This window comes from Cuculus canorus, chromosome 22 (genome assembly GCF_017976375.1).
Source record: "Cuculus canorus isolate bCucCan1 chromosome 22, bCucCan1.pri, whole genome shotgun sequence".
Lineage (NCBI taxonomy): Eukaryota > Metazoa > Chordata > Aves > Cuculiformes > Cuculidae > Cuculus > Cuculus canorus.
Window position 1 is genome coordinate 6,367,654 of NC_071422.1, and position 16,430 is coordinate 6,384,083.

The 16,430-nt window shown below is 52.4% G+C and overlaps 2 long non-coding RNA genes across 2 annotated transcripts; one reads left to right on the forward strand and one right to left on the reverse strand.

The window, feature by feature from the left end:
* Positions 1-60: 60 nt before the first annotated feature.
* On the reverse strand, positions 61-15,219 carry LOC128854316 (uncharacterized). Its single transcript, XR_008453350.1, has 3 exons — positions 12,950-15,219; positions 4,445-4,690; positions 61-560 (listed from the first exon to the last, which is right to left on the reverse strand). It is a non-coding gene; the product is annotated as an uncharacterized LOC128854316 (long non-coding RNA).
* Positions 1,313-15,346, forward strand: LOC128854315 (uncharacterized). The gene is made up of 3 exons (XR_008453349.1): positions 1,313-1,395; positions 1,481-1,862; positions 15,215-15,346. It is a non-coding gene; the product is annotated as an uncharacterized LOC128854315 (long non-coding RNA).
* Positions 15,347-16,430: the final 1,084 nt, after the last annotated feature.

The following is a 16,430-nucleotide window of genomic DNA, read 5'->3' on the forward strand; positions in this document are numbered from 1 at the left end:
CAACCCCTTGGTTCCAGTCCAGCGGCCCCTTGGTCTCGGTCCCAGTGCCACCATCTCCCCGTCCCAGTTCCAGCCCCACCACTGGAGCAGACGCTGCCACAAGCTCCTGGGGTTCATGCCAGTCGTGTTGCAACAAGGGCCGATCTGCCCCGACAAGCCGTGCTTCTTAGGAAAATGCTCCCCTCTGCTTCCCGGTCTGCTCCTGGGACAGACTCTGCTCCCCGCCGGGAGACGGGGGACCAACACAGGATGGGAGCAGAGCGGGGATGTCACAAAACCCCAGGAGAGCATGGTAGCATGGCCTTCAGCTGGATCAGCCACTCAACGTCCAGCCTTGACCCTTTTTTCTTTCCCTCACCACCAGTTGTTGAGCTCTAAAATGTGTGCTCGGCGCTTCCTGAGAGAGCAAACATTGTCCCCTGGCCAGTTTGGGAGGTGAGGTGGTACCACCCTGCTGCTTCTCACCATGTTAAAGACCAGGCTTTGGCCTAAGAGGCACCAGGAGACGTTGCTCCATCCTCATCACACTCGGTGCCCGGTTGGAAAGCAGAGAAGAAGGCCTGCAAGAAGAAAGGGAGGGGAATGGGACAGAGGGCAGAGGATGGTGTCTTGTCCCATGGGCAGAACATCGCTGTGGTCACCAAGGAGCAGCTGAGAACATACCATGGCTGTCTCAGCCCAGCAGAAGCTGTAGGCAAGCTTTAGGCAGGAGGGACGTGTGGATGCACAGCCACAAACTCAAGGCACGTCAGCAAAGGTGCCCTTTGTATTTTATGTGCTGTACGAGCTGCGCTTCCAGCAGCCGGAGTTTGGACACCGCGTACGGTGACACTGAGATGGATGGACATGGTAGAGTGTGGTCTCCTGCTTTGGTGGCCCCTTCCGTGCCAGCAGAGCCCACCGGGTGCCCACCCAGGCTGGAGTCGGACACATGGTCCCTGTGTGATGCAGGTGGCTGCGATTCATCCACTGGAAGCTTATCAACGTGGGCTTCTAGAGGAGATAAGAGCTGACAAGAAGGATCTATCGGCCAGCAGTCCCCTGACTGTTTGCTAAAGCCACCCTCGCAGACTGCGTAACTGCGGGGATGGGATTAACATTGCACAACGTGCAAAAAATCTTACGTCTCTGCCTTCTGATTTATCATTCCTAAACAATTTAATGAAGGTAGTTGCAAATTTGCTTCCCTGAGGCCACGCAGCGGAGCCCAACTTAAGAGCGAGGGAACTCTCACAGTTACAGGAATACATTTGCATTCATCTTCCTTGTGGTTACCCTGAAACAATCATTTTTCCTTGTCTCTGGCCGTGTCTGAAACCGCACTGTGTACTCAAAAGCAACACACACACAGAGGCTAGATTCAGATCAGCGATAATATCCTTAGTCAGTACTTAAGTAGGTGCTTTCCCAACTCTTCTTTCCCTTGGAATCTACTCCAGTCAGCATGAATTTAGCACTGTTTGTGTGTTTTTGCTTCCAGGCTGAAGCCTATTGCACCAAAACGCATGGTCGCAGATGTAATTTTTATAGGAAACACCTCTAGGAAGAGGCGCAAAGCTGGATCTTCAGCGATAGCAACGACAGCAACTGCACGCTGCGGGGTTTGATCTGCTAAAAAGAGAAACCAGGATAAGGGTGAAGGGCTGTTGGCTTCTCCGACCTGAAAGTCAAAGGGGGTCGTGTGCTGCCCACACCTCAAAACACCCAGGGGTTACTTTTTTTCTTGCATTTGCATTGGCAAACTGCTTTGAAGAGAAAGTTTGCTTCAGTTGTTTGGCATCGCGAGGGCTGTTGCAGCTTCTGAAGATACGAAGATTTCCAGAACAAACTCTCTGCTCGGATCACTGATGTAAAAATACAAGGTGGGAGTCTTTATTTCTTCCCCAGGGCTCAGGAAGGATCCCTTCCACGGGGTGAGGGGTTGGAAGAGCAGACATGTCCCACGGTGCCAATGACAGCCTGGGAAAGGCTCCTTGTGGCTCCTCAGTTCCAAGGCAAGAAATGCTCTTTCGTTTAAGTTTGAGATGAGATCTTAGGCAGAAATGTTTTGCTGTGAGGGTGGTGAGGCCCTGGAACAGGTTGCCCAGAGCAGTGGTGGCTGCCCCATCCCTGGAGGGGTTCCAGGCCAGGTTGGATGGGGCTTGGAGCCCCTGATCCACTGGGAGGTGTCTCTGGCGTTGGAACTGGATGGGCTTTGAGGTCCTTTCCAACCCAAACCATTGCCTGATTAGCTGGTGTGATTTAAGAGTGTATTGACTTGCTGCCCTCTGCATCCCAGAGGTGGAGGGATCGTGGTTCATTTCTTTGTGCAAATCAACCTGGAGTGTCTTCAGGGACACAGGGACAGTGATGTCTCTGCCCTGGAGCTCGTGCTGCATCACCCGTGTGGTGGTTTCCAGACGCTAGCTGTCCTCCTGCTTCTTCCCAATGCCTCCGGAGGTCTTGGCCCCTCTCAGCTCACCCACGGCTCTCACATTCAGCAGGATTTCAGTAAAGCTGCTGCCTGGAGGACAGTGCCCAGCAGAAAACCGTGACCGCAGGAGCCCATTATCATTGCGGTTGGACCTGTGAGTTGTCCTAAAGCAGCAAATGCTGGAGGAGCTGAACAACAGAGAATCCGGCTGAAAGGAGGGAGGGGAGCCATATCCAGAGGAGCCTAAATAGCACCAAGTCTACCAGAAACATGCCAAGAACCACGCAATGGATTTCCTAAGGGTCCTGAGCACCTCCATGGGGTTTTGCAGAAGGACTTCACGCCTTGCCCACCCTGCTTCCATGTCCAGGTGCCAACAAACACCACTTGGTTTTGGGAAAGGCACCTTGCATGGCTGAGATATGTCAAGGTCTCATCTCACAGCCATCAGATGTTTATTCTCAGGGCTGGTGGTCTTGGATGGTGTTGGGGAGCCACAGTCCTGATCCCCGCGGGGCTTTCTGGGAGGCTCAGCTGGGGAGTGGTTGGCTGAGCAGGAGGCAACGCTAAGACAGCAGTGAGGTGGCCACACCGTCCCCTCTCTGCTGCAGGACTTTTGGGCTGCCGAGCGATGTTGGTGCCTTTGCCCAGCTGTGAGACAGCTGCACCCACAGGAAAGGGCTGGAAATCCCCCTGCAGCGCACGCATGTGCCGGGTCTTTCCTAGGGAGGAACTTATACGAGCGAGGGGGAGGCAGCGGGCAGGCAAGGCCAGATGCTAGAGCACAGAGTGCGCGGGGCTAGACATCGCCGGCAGCCAGCAGCACCTTCCATGCTGCTGAAGGGGTTCTTTATCCAAATTGAGGCTTCTAGTAAGCAAAAAGAGGGATAAAAGCCTTCAGGGGCAATAGTGACAGCCCTGTCGCAGAGATGGGCTCTGTCCTTACCCATCCTCCGTCTCTTTCTCTGCTGACTCAATGCAAGCGTTCCCTCCAGCCTGGTTCCTTGCTCACGAACAAGTTCTATGAAATCCTGGCATGACCTGTTCCTAGGGATTTTTCCAGGGATTACCACTTTCATGTCCCAGATTTTAAAGGAAGAGCTCATCCTCTGGCAAAGCCTTTCATCTCCCACTCGTACATTTAACACGGTCGGAATAGGTGCTGTTCAAGGATCTGATTATCTGCTGGCGAGGAGCGAGCTGGCCTCGTGCCGCTTCCTTGGGAAGAGGTGCCAGGGCTACAAAACCATCGCTAGCCATTCTCCATCAGGAGCCTCATCAGCAAACGGGCCGGGACCTGGCTTGTCATCCTACAGAAGCTGAAGGTAGCTAACTTGCCTTTAAAAATAGGCTAATTAAACCTAATTTACAAATGCCTATACGGGACCACTTATGTTAATTAAGGACAATTTAAATGGCCTTATTTAGTAGCATTTGGGAGTAAATTAAACTGAATTAAGGCCACTTCAGTTCTGAATGAAGAGTTTTATGCGGAATTTTAATGCTTTCCAATCCAGTTTACTTCAATTTCGCTTTCAGAGGCACGGTGTGTAGACAAGCCCCGAGTAATGAGGGACAGGTACCTCTACCTGCTCGGAGCTTGAACTCTCTGGGAGAGGCTGGGGCTGGGACTGGCTGGGATCTGTGCCTTTCGGACAGCTTTGGCATCCTAAAATCCCCTGCTCATCCGCAAAGTGACCTAGTAGCTCATCTCACTGCATTTACCACCATGCTCCTGGGTGATGCGAACAATACCAGGAAGATTAACTGAATCCTCCCCTCACCTGCCCCATCGGGATTCAAAAGGCTGGCGGAGCAATGCCTGAATTTTCTTTTACAGCAAGCGGTATAATTTATTACACAATACTCAGTACATCCAGGAATTAAAGGAAAAAAACAAGTGATGATTTATGCCCTTTCTTTGGAAGAGGGTCACCATGCCTCATGAGGAAAAGTGGAGCAATAATGCTGGAAGGAAAGCTTAGCAACATCCCTTTATAGCAGTTTGCTTTTATAGCTGCAACCACTCACATTTATGGAGATGCTGACTGCGAGACCATCTGCTTCTCTTGCTTGCTTCAATAAAGACATCTCTGATGGCAGCATCATAGCTGGTTGCCAGAGTGAGAACCCGTCAGCTGATGCATTGCTCTGCTTTGGAAGCGTGCCCAGCTGAAGCATCGGTGGGAAGGTCCCTCCTGCTTGCAGGCCAGCTCTGCTCCTCGGTACACGTGTCAGTCCAGCGCTCCCGGACTCCTGACCCTCATGCCGTGTGCCCTAGAATGATAGAAGCATAGAACAGTTTGGGTTGGAAGGGACATTAAAGCCCATCCAGTTCCAACCCCAGGGACACCTCCCACTGGATCAGGGGCTCCAAGCCCCATCCAACCTGGCCTGGAACCCCTCCAGGGATGGGGCAGCCACCACTGCTCTGGGCAAACTGTCCCAGTGCCTCCCCACCCTCACAGCAAAGCATTTCTCCCCGAGATCTCATCCCAATCTCCCCTCTTTCAGCTGAAAACTGTCCCCCTCGTCCTGTCCCTGCCCTCCTTGACAAAGAGCCCCTCGCCAGCTTTCTTGTAGCTCCCTTTAAGTACTCAAAGGGTGATTCAGGAGGAGAAAAAGTAGCTCAAATTTCCCCACCGAAAAAGGTTAAATGCATCCAAGGAGAACTGGAGGGGAAGCTGAACAAGGATTAGCAGAACTGAGAGGCACGGTTTGAGCCTGTGTGCCCACAGCACTCGTCACAGCGCTAGCTCTCTTCCCAGTGCCCCCTTAATCCACAAGTATGGGATTCCTTTGCAGCTACAGGCAAATTGGCTGTTTTTTCTCTGAAATAATCTCTCTTGAACTTATTTCCTGGCTTTTAAGGAGATCCTTGTACGCACTGTGCCAGTAACTTACACCCCACATAGCTGGAGGGCTCCTTGCAGAGCAGACACGTTTTGGAGGCAATCCCTTGCTCTTGGAGGAGAGCGCATGCTCCCAAGGGAGCGCGGCAGAGTAATTTATTTGGCTGTCACTGCACCTGCCTATATGTCTGACAAAACACAGCCTTAGGTACCACTCCAAGTAAGCAGCCTTGATCTCTGCCTTTGGTCCTAGTGAATGATGGCATTAAGTTATAGAGGATGGACTTATTTCCTCAGTGACAGATGGATTGGGCACACCCTGACTATTTTTTTTATTCCTGCACTTCTGTCAAGGAAAAGAGCCATCCTTCCGAGGTCTTTTTGATTATAAATCTGCTATTATTGAGGGTTGAAAGCGCAGAGATTGCACCCAGGCTGTCCCGAGGGCTGTGAAGCCCAGATGGGGAAGCAGATACCCTACAAAGGGGCTGAGAAATGAATCATAGAATCACCAGGTTGGAAAAGACCTCTTGGATCGTCAAGTCCAACCATTCCTACCTGCCACTAAACCATATCCCTGAGCACCTCGTCTGCCTGTCTTTTCAATACCTCCCCATCTGTCCCCCCCTGGCGCTGTGGTCTTCCATGAGAGGTAAAACTGCACCCCAGCAAGGCACAAACTACGGCTCGGGGCAGATAGCTCCCAAGAAACCCTCTCACTGACCATCCTGGCAGCAGGGAAAGGGCTTTCTGAGCCTGGGAAAGAGATTCCCCCACATCCTTGTGCCAAAGCCAGGGAGGATCGGTCCTACTTCATCCTACTGCATCCGCGACTCAGTCTCTGAATGATTCCACCTGCTGTGAACCCCTTGTATTTAACAGAGTCCCCAGAGCACTGGCACTCAAGTAACACCCTCTCCTTCCCAAACTACTTCTCCTTACCGCTTACCTCGGCTTTACCAAAGCAGAGGCGAAAGCAGAGAGAAGCAACAGCCTAAACTCATAACGATGGGGAAACCCAAGCAGTTACGCAAGTGTCTGTGACAGCAGCAGCTATTTACTGTTTTGATAAGCCCTTCCCAGCCATGGCCCCACTGCTGGAAAATATCATCTGTCCCCTCCTCAAGGAATATCCCTGCCCGCTCCGCCTGAGTTTTGTTTAGATGCAGCATCTGTAGCCGTGGATTTGCTATACCCTGACGTGCCCGGGAGCGTTTACTGCTTCAGAGCTGAAAGAATAATGTAAGTTGAACAAACATTTCATGGTATTAACATAAGATGTTTAAATAGACAGATACGGAATATTTTATTCCACCCAGAGCAATGTGAAGAGCAGTGGATTTATGCCTATTGCTGAACAAACGCCTCTTGAGAAGTCACATCCATCTGGGATGCAGATAGGTTTTGTTCTAAGGAGCTAAAAGCAGAGCACGCCTGAGACAAGTGAGCTGAGGGAAGCAGTGCTGGGAACTCTACTGCTTTTCTTCTCCAGGGATGGCAGAGGAACCTAGGGAGTGGACCTAGGGAGAAGGAGATCATAGAATCATTTGGTTGGAAAAGGCCTTGGAGGTCATTGAGTCCAACCATACCTGACCTTGGAGGTCATTGAGTCCAAACCACCCCCGAGCACCTCGTCTGCCCGGCTTTAAAACATCTCCAGGGATGGTGACCCACCACCCCAGGGTGAGATGCAGAGCTCACCATGCCTACGTTCTGGGCGCAAAGAGGGGAGATGGAACAGCTACACCCCCAAAGCCCCAGGAGCTGGAGATGCTTCCCACTCTGCAGGGAGAAGGGAGATGTGTTTGCTCTTTCCCCGTGCCCTTCACATGTTGGGGCAGAGGACAAAGCTTTCCAAACCACTCAGTACTGAGATCTCAGCAAGCTCTTGAGAGAGAGCTCTGGTGCCTTCGCAGCCCCGTGGCAGCGTGTCCATCAGGAGCTTCTGTCATGCAGGTGTGTGGTGGCATCAGGCCCAGCACGAGGGCTGGGAACGAGCTGCTCAGCAAGGCTGGTTTCACAGCGAGGCTCTGAGACATCGCAGTGTCATGGCTCAGAGCTTCCAGTCATCTCCAGGCACGTCTCCGAGATGAATGGAGACATGTAGTAAAAGCCAGAAGTGTCAAACGCTTCCTGAGCACAGGGACGCATATCCTCGTGCTGTCTGCTCTGTGGTTTGTTGTTGCGTTTCCAGCCCTGAGAGCATGAACATCTCCCTGAGTCACAGGAACGTGCTTTCACCTGGCAGCTCCGGGTGAAGGAGGGAACAGCAGAGGAGCAACTGCTGCCCCAGCTCCCGATGGGCCATTCCCAAGTGGCTTCACACACTGGTGGTGCCACCGTGCAGCAGGAGCGTTACTGGGAAGAACACTGTCCATCTGGGAATCCCTTCCAAACGTTCCCAGGCTGAAGTGTCTGCTCTGGGCACCCAGAAGGTCAAAGAAGGAATCTCCCTGAAGCCAAACTCAAGGGGTTATCTCCTCAACAGCAACTTTGAGACCTCTTGTGCTGAGAGAGCCGCCAGGGACACGCGCTGCCTCTCCCCACGCTCCTGTTAATGCATGGAATGAGATCTCCAGCTCTTCCAGGCACCGAGCTGAGCACACACTGCCAGTCAGGAAACTCTCATTTCCTCCTTCCCCTGGTCAGGACGGCGAGGTCAGCTCAGACCCCAGATCTGCGGGCTGAGGTTTGCCGTCGGGGCCGTGTCGCTGCCTGCCTGCGCAATGTGGGACAGCATTCAGCTGCCCCAAAGCCCTCCTACAAGACGGATGTGTGTCAGAAAGACAAACAGACTGCACGGCTCTCCCCTCGTGGCTCCCATGATGTCAGTGGCAGCGGGAGCCGCGCCGTTTGCCAATCTGATGTGACTCAGCCTGTGTCAGCGTGGCCACCGGCGGAGCCAGCAGGCAGCGGCACAGAGGTGCTTTCCTACCTGCTGGGGCTAAACGTAGAGAAGGTGTAAACTGGCCCACGGATCGGTGGCAAACTCATTCCCAGTGGTTGGCAGACGGCCACGAGCGCAGACAAGGGCTGAGCTGTCTGCGATGGGAGGGCAGCTCGGTGTTTTGCACGCCTGGCAGCAGTTGTGCAACGCACACAAGGCAGAAGTGCAAACAAGGTTGGCCTCGCCCTCCACTTCTTGGAGCAGCCTGGCTCCATGGGGCAAGACCTTGCTTTCACTACCTTTGCCTGGGGATTTCCCCAGTGTGAGGAGTGCCGCGCTGATGTGGAGCTGGAGCAACTTCTGGCTGCACTGGACTCTGGCTGCTCCTGGGGAGCTGTGGGGTTCTGTAGCATCCAGGGTAAGGGGAGCGCCTCCTGGCACAGCATCGCGCTCAGGATGCTGCGGCAGGTGGCTTGGACCCTGCCAACTCCTGTGCTGCCCAGCCCTGATTATAGAATCAGACTGATAGAATGGCTTGGAAGGGACCTTAAAGCCCTCCAGGGATGGCAGAGGAACCTAAGGAGTGGACCTCAGAGCAGGAGATCAAACACTCATAGAATCATTTGGTTGGAAAAAACCTTTGAGATGATTGAGTCCAAGCGTACCTGTCCGCTACTAAACCATCCCCGAGCACCTTGTCTGCCTGGCTTCTAAACACCTCCAGGGATGGGGACTCCACCACTTCCCCATTGCCCATCTAGTTCCAACCCTACTGCCATGGGCAGAGACTCCTTCCACTGACCCTGGTCTGTTCGGTCCTGCAGTGGGCGCGCACAGCCCGGCCCCAGCCTGTCTTTCCACTTTTACACAACACCGTACAAAAGGAATGATGCATTTATTGCAAAACAGCATCTAGAGCAGAAGTCTCAGGAGACACAACACTCAGGATCAGCGTGTGGGTTCTGAGGGCTGGTGGCCAGGCTATTTCAGTGAAGACCTCACAAGCCTTCGACAACGTCCTCCAGACCTACACGCCTGATTCACATCTGATACCAAGTAAAGAAGTGATTGCACTTTCAGTTCTGCTCTTTGGAATAATCTCTTTCTAATAATTAGGTTTGTTTTCTCAGCCTTCCACCTAGAGGACTGAACAAGGTTTTACAATTCAGTCCAAACTTCCTTATTCCTCGTCCTCAGCTTTGTGGAATGAGCATTTTGGATGAAAAGGGTGATATGGTACAAGGAGGAGGTTATTGAGAGGCTAAGGCCGGGTTAATGCCCTCTTCCAGTCACGCTGGCAAATGTGTGTTGTATTTCAGGGCTTGTCTGTCCAATTTTATGTGCAGACATGCAAATATTTCCTCAGGTTTATATCTTGAGTTCTCTGTATGGTATGTACCAACAACTTCCCATTGCTTAGAGCAGAAGACAATTCTGCATTAGTCTGTTTTGAGCTTCATGAGCTCTACCCAGCTCTCCAGCCTGTCCAGGTTTTGCTGGATGGTGGATCACCGCTCCTTCCAGCTTTGTGTCATCAGCGAATGTGCTGAGAATACACCTCATCCTCTCATCCAGGTCGTTGATGAAGATGAAGATGATGATAAGAGCAACAACGCTGGTGAAGGGGCTGGAGAACAAGTCTTACGAGGAGCGGCTGAGGACCCTGGGGTTGTTTAGCCTGGAGAAGAGGAGGTGAGGGGAGACCTTATTGCTCTCTACAACTACCTGAAAGGAGGTTGTAGCGAGGCGGGTGCTGGGCTCTTCTCCCCACTGACAGGGGACAGGACGAAAAGGAATGGGCTCAAGTTGCACCAGGGGAGGTTCAGATTGGACATTAGGAAAAAATTCTTCACCAAATGCATTCTCAAGCCCTGGAATGGGCTGCCCCATGGTTGAGTCACCATCCCTGGAGGTGTTTAAAAGATGGGTAGATGAAGCGCTCAGGGATATGATTTAGTAGCAGACAGGTGCGGATGGGCTTGATGATCTCAAAGGTCTTTTTCAACGTAGTGACTCTACGGTGCTATGTTGAACAAGACTGTGCCCAGTACTGACCCTGGAGATCACCATAGGCTGCCAACCAGACCCTACACCACTGACCCAACCCTCGGAGTTCTGTCATCCAGCTGGTTTTCAACCCACACTTCCTAGGAAAGAAGAAAGATTTCAAAGCTGGAATGTCAACGCCAACCTGGACAGCCCTCTCCTTTGAGGATGGTGGCTCGGGAGAGCCCCGGGTGCTGAGAGGAGGGCAAGAAGCTCGGTATGGATCCAGCTGGAGGCTGCTGGAGGCTCGGTGCCCGTTCCTGCTCCCAGGCTCCCACCTAGAGGAAGAGCCGGGCTTTGCAGTCCCCACAGCATTCCTGGAGTTTGCCAGAGCCGGCAGCATTCCCGGTGGCTGGGAAGGATGGGGAACGGGGCATCCCTGGGGCTGCTACAGGGCATGGATCCCAGGATCCCAGAATCTCAGAATCCTGGAATTCCATAATCCCGGAATCCCAGAATCCCAGAACTTCAGAATCCTAAAATCCCAGAAGCTTGGAATCCCAGAACCTCAGAATCCCAGAACCTCAGAATCCTAGAATCTCAGAACCTCATAATACCAGAATCATAGAATGGTTTGGGTTGGAAGGGACCTTAAAGCCCATCCAGTTCCAACCCCTGTGCTGTGGGCAGGGACACCTCCCACTGGCTCAGGCTGCCCAAGGCCCATCCAACCTGGCCTGGAACACCTCCAGGGATGGGGCACCACCACTGCTCTGGGCAACCTGTTCCAGGGGCTCCCCACTCTCATGGTGAAGAAATTCCTCCTTATGTCCAGTCTAAATCTGCCCCTCTCCAGTTTACACCCATTGCCCCTCGTCCTATCACTCCAAGCCCTTGTAAACAGTCCCTCCAATCCCAGAATGGTGGGGTTGTAAGGTCTCTCTGGAGCCCATCCAGTGCAACCCCAGCTAAAGCAGAGTCGCCTCCAGCAGCTGCACAGGAGCTTGTCCAGGTGGGCTGGATCTCTCTGGAGAAGGAGACTCCACTCTCTCCTGGTTCCAGGGTTTTGTTACCCACACAGGAAATAAGTTGCTTCTCATGTTCTTCCCGGGCTCCAGTTTGTGCCTTGTGCCCCTTATCTCGTCACTGGGCACCGCTGAGCAGAGCCTGGCCCCATCCTCCTGCCCCCTGCCCATCATTTCTTGGTCAGCATTGATGGGCTCCCCTATTCAGCTGCTCTTCTCCAGGCTGGACAGCCCCAGGGGTCCCAGCCTCTCCTCCTAAGAGAGATGCTCCAGTCCCCTTCTCATCTCCACAGCCTCTGCTGGACTCCCTGCAGTTCCTCCTTGTCTTTCTGGAGCTGGGGAGCCCAGAACTGGACCCAGGGCTCCAGCTGGGACCTTCCTAGGGCAGAGTAGAGCGGAAGAAGAACCCCCATCCTCCTGCTCCCCACGCTGACTATGCTCCCCATGACACCTTTGGCCTTCTTGGCCACAAGAGCGCATTGCCTGCTCATGGTTGTCCTGCTGTCCACCAGGACTCCCACATCCTTCTCCACAGAGCTGCTTTCCAGAAGGTCAATGCCTCACCTGTTGTGGTGCAGGGGTTTGTTCCTTCCCTGTTATCCCTGAAAACCCCAAAGAAATCTCTTCTAAAGGGCTGAGCAGGATCTGTCCCTCCCAGCTGCAATGTTGGCCCTTGCTGCCGAGCATCATCGCTTCACCCTGGAGATGTTTAAGGAACGGGTGGATGAAGTGCTGAGGGACATGGTTTAAGGGAGTGTTAGGAATGGTTGGACTCGATGATCCAGTGGGTCCTTTCCAACCTGGTGATTCTATGATTCTATGATTCACCTCGTGCTGCCATGGAACCATCACCAAAATGACATGGTTGAATGCAAAGACTTCTGATTTTCTCAGAGCAAAGCGGCGACCGCTAATCCATTTAACACGACTATAAAACAAAAAAAAATCCACGCTAATAACCTGTTGCAGCTTAAGGCATTGAGACAATTCTCTATCTTTCCGTAATTCTTTGTAATAATAATTAAATGACCTTTAAAATAGCAGTGGGTGGAAAAATTCAGCAAAGCTGAATAACAATCCGGCAACTGCTACAGAATATTGAAAATCAAGAAGAAAAACACTCGCTTTGATGTTATGGGATGAGGCAAAAAAAAAAAAAAGAAGGGAAGCAATCAAGAGTGAAGCTGGAAATTTGTCCTTTGTTTGCACTGATTTCAAGATCCTGTTCAGCAGAATAAATGTGGGAGCGCTAAAACTCCACCAGCACAGCGAACGATTCCCAGGGCTTGGGAACCTTGACTGGCCTAAGTCCCTTTGGTCCAGTTCCCTCCGCCCAAGGGTTATAACGTTTGCTTCAGGGCAAGGGACAGCAATGTGGGTGGACAGAGAGGTTTGCCATGACCAACCGCTGTTAGAGAGCAGCTATGCTGGGATGGCGATGCCTTAGGTCCTTCTGAAGGGCCTTTCTGAAAAGGTGGTTGAAGAATCTGTGGGTGCTCACAGACCAGGTCTGAAAAGTCAAAGCTGGAGAGGATGGTGCTGCTCCCACTGCCCCGTATCCACTTCATAGAAATATAGAATCATGAAACACTCGGAAGGGACCTTAAAGCCCACCCAGTTCCACCCGCTGACATGGACAGGGACACCTCCCACTGGATCAGGTTGTTCCAAGCCCCATCCAACCTGGTCTTGGCTTCCCAAGCAGCAAACATTCCCTCTGCCCTTCTTGCTTTGGGCACCGATTTCTCCCTCACCCATGCAAGACCATCTCAACTTTGGGACTGACCTGAGGCCGTGGTGATGGTTTCATGGCACCATCCCTCCACAGGGTTCACTGGGTGCCCTCACATCAGTCTCTCCACCAGTACTTCTGCTTCTGGCTGGTGACACCGGTCTTCTAAGCGCTTTGTGGTGGGTCTGGGGCTGAAGCAATGGGTGGGTGGTGGCCACCAGGCCAGGCAAAACCCACACCATCCTGGGAGAGGAGCTATCGGCGCACAACACTGTTGGTCACAGCTCAGCCTCCTCCCTGGTATCGCCGCGTTGCAGCCTTGCCTTGGATTTGATCCCCTGCAATACATGGGATTTATCTCCCTTGCTTTCATGTGTCTTTAAGGAAACACCACTCTTTATCTCGTTTCTGCTGCTTTTTATCATCACAAAGAGTTTTTAATGAAATGAGAAAGCGTCTCTTTCTGCAGGCCGGCGCGGCGTGGGTAATTTCAATATAAAACAAACAAGGCGGCTTTCAAAATTAAAATTTTATGTGCGGCGCTTTCTCATTTAACGGAATGCACAAAGACGGGCAAAAGCAATTAACGGGAGGTTGAAACTCAGCACTCGGCAAAATTAAACAACGGGACGCCGCAAAAGCAACGATTTGTTCAAAGGGAGATGGAGAAAGGGATGGAGAGGAGGAGAGGAAGCGAGGTGGCTCTCAAAAATTCACCAGCTCTTAAAATAATCAATAGAAGCAAACCTGCGTCCTACCCGATGTTCCTCAGATGGGGCTTCTGAGACCCATAGTTGAGGGAGAAACACTAGGGAATGGCAAAAATAATGTCTGGGAATTCCAGCTTCAGGGGAGAGCTGGGAAAGTCCTAAGTCAAGGCTTGGGTGATGCGAGTAGTGAGAGAGGTTGGCTCCCACGTGCCTGCATCCCCCTGAGACCCTTCAGGAAGGTGCTGCTTCCTTCCACAGATATCTCTCTGCTTCTAAATCTCCTCCCATCAAGAAAAAAAATTCAGTTCCAGCAGAACTTAAGCTGGAGACATAAAGGAGACAGAGAGGAAGGCGGCGGCTGAGCAGGAGCCGAAGGGCAGCAATGCTGCTGGCGCTCCGTGCATCGCTCAGGCGCTGCTCCTGTGCTGCCCCATGATTACTGGTTCCACTGGTATCGCTATGGGGGGGCTCCAGATGAACCCTCTTAAAAGAGGGCAAGAGGTGGAATTAAGGCTAATGACTCGTTATCAACCGGGGGGCTGTGCCTGCGGAGTTAAAGATTTACAGCCCCTGAGAGCAAGTCTGAGCCGGACTCTTGATTGCTGCAATCACTGCAAATGGCACTGGCGCTTATTTGCCTGTTTTGCACATAATTTGTGGGGTGAAGTGCTGGATTCTTTAAGGCGGAAAGGTGTCTGGATGTATTTAACCTGTGATTTAGCCGTGCTGGGCCAGAGCAGGGGCTGTGAGCATCACACAAGTCAGCAGTCGAGCGTTGATCTCATGCTGCCCTTGGCTGGAGCGGCAGAGATTGCTGCGGGAGAGAAACCCTCTGCCTGGTGAATAAAATATGGAGCGTTACCGTGCTTCCAGCTTTGGGTTCCTCAGAGGGACTGCTGAAGGTGGCAGCTTGTTAGTGAGGAGCAGCAGCAGTTCTGTCCCAAGCAGGAGCTTCAGCTCTCACCCCCACGTCTTGAAAGAAGAGGCAATTCCTATGAGAAAAAGACGGGAAAGAGCTTGGCCATGGGAGCAGCTGGAAAGCAGCGTGGGGCTCCCAGACGTGCCAGGGCATGGAGTGGGAACCCTCCTGTGTCTGGGAAATGAAATGTTTCAGTGAAAGAAGAGAAGAAAGCAAGCCTTGTGGAAAGAGAGGAACAAGCTGCCAAGCCAGGTAATCCATCTCAGGAGCATCTGCGTCAAGATGATTCATGTTTTCCAATTTACTGCCAGCTCAAATCTAAAGGAAATCAGCCCAGACTGTTCCCTGCCCCGTGCAGCAAGACAGAGCGCCGAGGTGCGGGGGGACATCCCACCCATCCATCTCACTGCTCTCGCAGCTCCTGACTTTAATGTTTGTCCTACGTAATCAGAGCCAAACTGTTTGTTGACAGGTAAAGGAAAGAGAGGAGGTGCCCTGGGAAGGGAGATGGGATGTGGAAGAGGATGATGAGAATGGATTTTGGTTTTAATATGCTGTTTGGTTTCCTTTCACATGAGAATAGCCCAGGAAGAACATTCTCAATATCAGTTCCCACCTGTAAGAAAAAAATATGCAAAGTCTTGAATATCGTTTAAAACTACTTATGACTTTCCTGCCTCTTTACCATAGCCTTTCCACCAGCCTGGTGGCCCCTACACCACCTCTGGTGCCGGCCCTGAGGGATTTGCTCTATGGGAGTGGAAGAGCAGCAAGGAGCGGCTCGATGAGCTCAAAGAGTCCTTCTGCAGACCTGCAGGTGGAGAGCCAAACAGCACCTGCACCCCAGCAGCCTGGTCCCTCAGCACCCCGACATCCCATCGCCCTGACACCCCCTCCCCAGGTGAGCCTGCTCTTGCAGATACAATCATAGAATCACCAGGTTGGAAAAGACCTCTCAGATCATTGAGTCCAACCATTCCTCTCTGCCGCTAAACCACGTCCCTGAGCACCTCGTCTCCCCATCTTTTCAATACCTCCAGGGATGGGGACTCAACCCCCTCCCTGGGCAGCCTCTGCCAGGGTTTGATGACTGCCAATAACAGCGAGCCCAGCAGCAGAGCTGGAAAAGCCCAAGGTAGTGGGGCTGAGGATGACCAGCCCAACATCTGCTGGCACATCCTGCTCCATACCCAAGCGTGCAACCACCCCACATCATGAAAAGAAAGGCTCAGAGAAAAGAGAAGGCTCTGAGGAGGTCTTATAGTGACCTTCCAGTACCTGAAGGGGCTCCAGGAAAGCTGGAGAGGCGCTGTTCATAAAGGCTTGTGGGGATAGGATGAGGGGGAATGGGTATAAACTGGAGAGGGGCAGATTTAGACTGCACATAAGGAAAATTTCTTCACCATGAGAGTGGTGAGGCCCTGGAACAGGTTGTCCAGGGAAGTTGTGGCTGCCCCATCCCTGGAGGGGTTCCAGGCCAGGTTGGATGGGCTTTGATCCCTCTGATCCAGTGGGAGGTGTCCCTGCCCATGGCAGGGGGTGGAACTGGATGATCTTTAAGGTCCCTTCCAACCCAAACTGTTCTATGATTGTATGAACCATGACCTGGCAGCGCTGGCTCCAGGGCTGTGTGCCCTCTCGCCTTTCACGCTCCCCATGGAATCCTCAGGCTAGAGGTGCTCAGCGAAGCCGATTGCATCCTAGCTGCAACTCTGCCCAGTTCTGCAGCCTGGGGGAGCTCAGCCGATGGGCTTCACTGAGGATATCGATAATTAAAAGGTTTGGCTGGCAGTCCTGGAAACAGTGACAAAGTGCAATAAGTCTGCTAATGAGCCAGCCACGCTTTAAACACTAATTCACTTTATGATGCGAGTGCTGTTGCTGCTCAGATTAAGTATTTATCTAC